This window comes from Ranitomeya imitator, chromosome 2 (assembly GCF_032444005.1).
Source record: "Ranitomeya imitator isolate aRanImi1 chromosome 2, aRanImi1.pri, whole genome shotgun sequence".
Classification (NCBI taxonomy): Eukaryota; Metazoa; Chordata; class Amphibia; order Anura; family Dendrobatidae; genus Ranitomeya; species Ranitomeya imitator.
Window position 1 is genome coordinate 321230056 of NC_091283.1, and position 7371 is coordinate 321237426.

Genomic DNA, 7371 nt, shown 5'->3' on the forward strand with positions numbered 1-7371 from the left:
ACTTGAACAGACAATAGACATTACAGCATAACAGAAATCACAGTTCAAAATAGATACCAAGAGGAATGAGGGCCCTGCTCGCAAGCTTACAAACTAAGAGGAAAAGGGGAGACACGAGAGGTAGATGGTAACAATTGCTTTCGTTATTCGGACCAGCCATAGTGTAAGGCTCGGGTGTTCATGTAAAGCTGCATGAACCAGTTAACTGCCTAAGTATGTAACAGTAACAGAGTAAATGTATACTCCCAATACATATTTGACAATAGAAAAAAATGGAGTGCCATACACAGGGCCCCCATCAGGTCATTACAGCCGTTACTGCTGTATGGGGCCCGGTCAGCAGCAGTACACAGAGGGGCCCGCAGATCCGGGGCCCCACTGTTGTGCTTCTACTGATCGGGCCCAATCGTGCACTAAAATATTGTGCACTGTGGCGCACACGGGGCCTGGGAGCTGTTTTGGAGCTGTGCATGGCCGTCTCACGTAGTCGGCTGCGCAGCTCCTGCTCGGCTGTAAGTAGTGTAGCATCGGGTGGTTTCGTCAAACTCAATCTGACAGGTGCCCCGCCCCCTATCAAAGTGTATCAAAGTGTGTAACCCCGCCCCGCCTCCTGTCTGACAGCTGGTAGCCAGCTGTCCCTGAGTCTGGCTGACTTCCCTTTTGATATAGTTTGATATTGTTAATTTGATCCAAATGATTATTATCACAGTATTTCTTTTATATTAGATTTTGATAATCCCCTATTAGATGGACCAGTTATGTAATTATATCCTAGTTGTTTGTGAGCTCTGTAATATGTATTTTAGAAGCATTGTTCTCTGCTGCGCGATTAACACAAACAACTCTGTAATATGTATTTTAGAAGCCGTGTTCTCTGTGTAGTTGAGATTAGTTGTCAATTCCGCTGACCGCTACATATTTAGAATGAAAGCAGCCGTAGCAAAATTTTTCAGATAAAATAGCCACAAGTGCCTTTTATATCCTAGTCATGTATTTATTTTACACGTGGTTTATACCACAATTCTCATTATATGGGCACATTATGTATGTGGCCATATTACAACACCCGCAAGTAAGAAGCGGTGTGTTTTATACGATTATAAAAAGCAAAGACACGCTATTGTAAAAAGTTTAAAAGATATTTTACTGTGTGCAAAATAAATACATCTCAAAGACATTTCAATAATATAAAAATTCTTACAGAATATAAAAAGTAAAAGCATTAAATAGTACAATGAACATACACCAGCACACTTCAAATAGTATCACAAGTACAATTAACATACATCATTACATAGCTTCTGCTGTGTAGATACAGAGCGTGTCTCACTGCTGGAAATTTTTTACAGAAGCATTGTTCGGTGCTGTGAGATTAACACAAACAACTCTGTAATATGTATTTTAGAAAGTGCTGACCCCTACACATTTAGAACCAGAGTGGCCAGGGCTGTGCTATGTGTGATAACGCCCCACCCTGTGAAGATAATGGCCACGGTATAATTCCCAATATTATGAAAAATGGCAGTCATTGTATGATTTTCCTGCTGACAGTCCATAATGCTCCACTTGTGGTTATGTTATCTCATCTAAACAGAGTGCAGTGCTTAATAGTGTAGCATAGTATAATTCTCAATATTATGAAAAATGACAGTCATTGTATGAGTTTTAAAAGATTCTATTAAAGTATGTATCAGACACAATACAGTATATGTGGATTACAGCCTGATATACAGCAACATTCAGCATGGCTGAGTGTAATAAAAACGATCCTTAATAATTAAAATGTTATCCCATTGCCTGTTACAAGGGGCTGCGCAGAGCGCCGACGTTGCACATTTAGATTTTAGCACTGTCAGCATAACTTACAGTATGTCTTTTCTATATTAGATTTTCATATGTAGTTGTTCCTTTTTATTCAAAGACAGTTAACTTAAGGATACTTTTAAAGTTTTGTTACATTTCCATCCAGTCTACACCTATACACCTCCCTTTTAGGGGACTCTGGGTTTATTTAATGGCACACAGCAAGCACAATGGTGCAAAGTACGCCATATAACTAATATCTGTTCACCTGTATACTTAATCGGGCACTTGGCACCTTAATCCTGGACCTTTGTGTATATACTTTTATTCACTTGGATATTTAATATACCTTTTTGCATGAGATTCTACGTTGATTCAATGGTACATAGTAAGCATATTGTTGCACAAATATTTATTTATTTTCATATATAGCTTTTATGGCTGGCACATTGTGTAAATATTTTTTACATGTATTCTGTTGAAATGTATTTTAATGGGCTATATATTATACTACATATTGAGTGGAGAATTTATACAGGAGGCATATTAATTATACACTGGGATTTACTTTTGGAAACTTACAAATTCATTGAGAATTTTTAACCCATTAATGCTTATGCAAATTCATTGGAAATTATAAATTTATTATACTAACAATAGGCACTCATATTGATAAAACTTTACCTCAGCCTCATTGACCCATGTAATTTTTGCTGAATTTAAAATTATACAGTTATTTCATATTTATGGTGTTTACTTCCATAAGAAATTATTGGCTGTATTGATATTGGAAGCGTCAGCTATCTAGGCCTAGTATTTTTGATAGCTCAAAAGGGCGCTTGTACTCAATACTGAGCAAAGGGTCTGAATACTTATGTCCATGTGATATTTCAGTTTTTCTTTTTAATAAATTTGCAAAAAATTCTACATTTCTGTTTTGTTCAGTCATGATGGAGTGCAGAGTGTACATTAATATATATCTCAGAATGCATCTGAATAGTATTGCAAATTATTCCATATAAATAGAAAGTTATGTAGAAACCCAAAGTTTTGATAAGTGTATGAAAATGCACCAATTTTAACTATTTGGACTATTTTTGGCTCAAATTTGGTCTATATGTATAACAGTCAGGAGTGGGGAGAAGAAATATGTGGTACATGCATAGTGAATTGCAAATATATTCAGCAGTGTATGTCATTTTGAGAAATGTATAGCATAACCAATTACCTATCACGACCACTAGATGTCAGAATATCATATCAAATGACAATGCCAAATTCTGAAAATAGCCATTTTATATTGAATTACTACAGCTCGCTGAGCGTTACCACTGGGCTCGTTTCTCACTGCTGCTTCTGAATGTATACTATTCTCACCCATGGCCAGTTTTCCCTTAACCCCTTCATGACCCAGCCTATTTTGACCTTAAAGACCTTGCCGTTTTTTGCAATTCTGACCAGTGTCCCTTTATGAGGTAATAACTCAGGAACGCTTCAACGGATCCTAGCGGTTCTGAGATTGTTTTTTCGTGACATATTGGGCTTCATGTTAGTGGTAAATTTAGGTCAATAAATTCTGCGTTTATTTGTGATAAAAGCGGAAATTTGGCGAAAATTTTGAAAATTTCGCAATTTTCACATTTTGAATTTTTATTCTGTTAAACCAGAGTTATGTGACACAAAATAGTTAATAAATAACATTTCCCACATGTATACTTTACATCAGCACAATTTTGGAAACAAAATTTTTTTTTGCTAGGAAGTTATAAGGGTTAAAATTTGACCAGCGATTTCTCATTTTTACAACGAAATTTACAAAACCATTTTTTTTAGGGACCACCTCACATTTGAAGTCAGTTTGAGGGGTCTATATGGCTGAAAATACCCAAAAGTGACACCATTCTAAAAAATGCACCCCTCAAGGTACTCAAAACCACATTCAAGAAGTTTATTAACCCTTCAGGTACTTCACAGCAGCAGAAGCAACATGGAAGGAAAAAATGAACATTTAACTTTTTAGTCACAAAAATTATCTTTTAGCAACAATTTTTTTATTTTCCCAATGGTAAAAGGAGAAACTGAACCACGAAAGTTGTTGTCCAATTTGTCCTGAGTACGCTGATACCTCATATGTGGGGGTAAACCACTGTTTGGGCGCACGGCAGGGCTTGGAAGGGAAAGAGCGCCATTTGACTTTTTGAATGAAAAATTGGCTCCACTCTTTAGCGGACACCATGTCACGTTTGGAGAGCCCCCGTGTGCCTAAAAATTGGAGCTCCCCCACAAGTGACCCCATTTTGGAAACTAGACCCCCCAAGGAACTTATCTAGATGCCTAGTGAGCACTTTAAACCCTCAGGTGCTTCACAAATTGATCTGTAAAAATGAAAAAGTACTTTTTTTTCACAAAAAAATTCTTTTAGCCTCAATTTTTTCATTTTCACCTGGGCAACAGGATAAAATGGATCCTAAAATTTGTTAGGCAATTTCTCCTGAGTACACCGATACCTCACATGTGGGGGTAAACCACTGTTTGGGCACATGGTAAGGCTCGGAAGGGAAGGAGCGCCATTTGACTTTTTGAATGAAAAATTATCTCCATCGTTAGCGGACACCATGTCGCGTTTGGAGAGCCCCTGTGTGCCTAAACATTGGAGATCCCCCACAAATGACCCCATTTTGGAAACTAGACCCCCAAAGGAACTAATCTAGATGTGTGGTGAGGACTTTGAACCCCCAAGTGCTTCACAGAAGTTTATAACGCAGAGCCATGAAAATAAAAAAAAAAATTATTTTCTCAAAAATGATTTTTTAGCCTGCAATTTTTTATTTTTCCAAGGGTAACAGGAGAAATTTGACCCCAATATTTGTTGTCCAGTTTCTCCTGAGTACGGTGATACCCCATATGTGGGGGTAAACTACTATTTGGGCACTTGCCGGGGCTCGGAAGTGAAGTAGTGACGTTTTGAAATACAGACTTTGATGGAATGCTCTACGGGCGTCACGTTGCGTTTGCAGAGCCCCTGATGTGACTAAACAGTAGAAACCCCCCACAAGTGACCCCATTTCGGAAACTAGACCCCGAAATGAAATTATCTAGATATGTGGTGAGCACTTTCAACCACCATGTGCTTCACAGAAGTTTATAACGCAGAGCCGTGAAAATAATAAATACGTTTTCTTTCCTCAAAAATAATTTTTTAGCCCAGAATTTTTTATTTTCCCAAGGGTTACAGGAGAAATTGGACCACAAAAGTTGTTGTACAGTTTCTCCTGAGTAAGATGATACCCCATGTGTGGGGGTAAACCACTGTTTGGGCACATGTCGGGGCTCAGAAGGGAAGTAGTGACTTTTGAAATGCAGACTTTGATGGAATGGTCTGCGGGCGTCTCGTTGCGTTTGCAGAGCCCCTGGTGTGCCTAAACAGTAGAAACCCCCCACAAGTGACCCCATTTTGGAAACTAGACCCCCAAGGAACTTATCTAGATATGTGGTGAGCACTTTGAACCCCCAAGTGCTTCACAGACGTTTACAACGCAGAGCCGTGAAAATAAAAAATCATTTTTCTTTCCTCAAAAATGATGTTTTAGCAAGCAATTTTTTATTTTCTCAAGGGTAACAGGAGAAATTGGACCCCAGTAATTGTTGTGCAGTTTGTCCTGAGTATGCTGGTACCCCATATGTGGGGGTAAACCACTGTTTGGGCACACGTCGGGGCTCGGAAGTGAGGGAGCACCATTTGACTTTTTGAATACAAGATTGGCTGGAATCAATGGTGGCGCCATGTTGCGTTTGGAGACCCCCTGATGTGCCTAAACAGTGGAAACCCCTCAATTCTAACTCCAACACACCACTAAACCTTATCCCAACTGTAGCCGTAACCCTAAGCACAACCCTAACCCCAACACACCCCTAACCCTAACCACAACCCTAATTCCAACCCAACCCTAACCCTAAGGCTATGTGCCCACGTTGCGGATTCGTATGAGATTTTTTAGCACCATTTTTGAAAAATCCGCGGGTAAAAGGCACTGCGTTTTACCTGCGGATTTACCGCGGATTGCCAGTGTTTTTTGTGCGGATTTCACCTGCGGATTCCTATTGAGGAACAGGTGTAAAACGCTACGGAATCCGCACAAAGAATTGACATGCTGCGGAAAATACAACGCAGCGTTTTCGCGTGGTATTTTCCGCACCATGGGCACAGCGGATTTGGTTTTCCATATGTTTACATGGTACTGTAAACCTGATGGAAAACTGCTGCGGATCCGCAGCCAAATCCGCCCCGTGTGCACATAGCCTAATTCTAAAGGTATGTGCACACGCTGCAGAAAACGCTGCGGATCCGCAGCAGTTTCCCATGAGTTTACAGTTCAATGTAAACCTATGGGAAACAAAAATCGCTGTACACATGCTGCAGAAAAACTGCACGGAAACGCAGCGGTTTACATTCCGCAGCATGTCACTTCTTTCTGCGGATTCCGCAGCGGTTTTACAACTGCTCCAATAGAAAATCGCAGTTGTAAAACCGCAGTGAAATGCGCAGAAAAACCGCGGTAAATCCACAGCGGTTTAGCCCTGCGGATTTATCAAATCCTCTGCGGAAAAATCCGCAGAGGACCAGAATACGTGTGCACATCCCGAACCCTAACCCTACCCCTAACCCTAACCCTACCCCTAACCCTAACCCTACCCCTAACCCTAACCCTAGTTCTTACCCAAACCTTAGTGGAAAAAAAAAATTCTTTATTTTTTTTATTGTCCCTACCTATGGGGGTGACAAAGGGGGGGGGGGTCATTTACTTTTTTTTTTATTTTGATCACTGAGATAGGTTATATCTCAGTGATCAAAATTCACTCTGGAACGAATCTGCCGGCCGGCAGATTCGGCGGGCGCACTGCACATGCGCCCGCCATTTTGGAAGATGGCGGCGCCCAGGAAAGAAGACCCCGGCAGGATCGGTAAGTATGATGGGGTGGGGGGGAGCATGGGGGGGGATCGGAACACGGGGGGGATCGGAACACGGGGGGGGATCGGAACACGGGGGGGTGGATTGGAGCACGGGGTGGGGGATCGCTGTGCTGGGGGGTGGATCGGAGCACGGGGGGGATCGCTGTGCGGGGGGGGGATTGGAGTGCGGGGGGGTTTGATTGGAGCACGGGGGGTGTGATTGGAGCACGGGGGGAGCAGACAGGAGGACGGGGGAGCGGAGCACAGGACGGAGGGGAGCGGACCACAGATCGGGGGGCTGGGGGGGCGATCGGTGGGGTGGGGTGGGGGCACATTAGTGTTTCCAGCCATGGCCGATGATATTGCAGCATCGGCCATGGCTGGATTGTAATATTTCACCAGTTTTTTAGGTGAAATATTACAAATCGCTCTGATTGGCAGTTTCACTTTCAACAGCCAATCAGAGCGATCGTAGCCACGGGGGGGTGAAGCCACCCCCCCTGGGCTAAACTACCACTCCCCCTGTCCCTGCAGATCGGGTGAAATGGGAGTTAACCCTTTCACCCGATCTGCAGGGACGCGATCTTTCCATGACGCATATGCTGCGTCATGGGTCG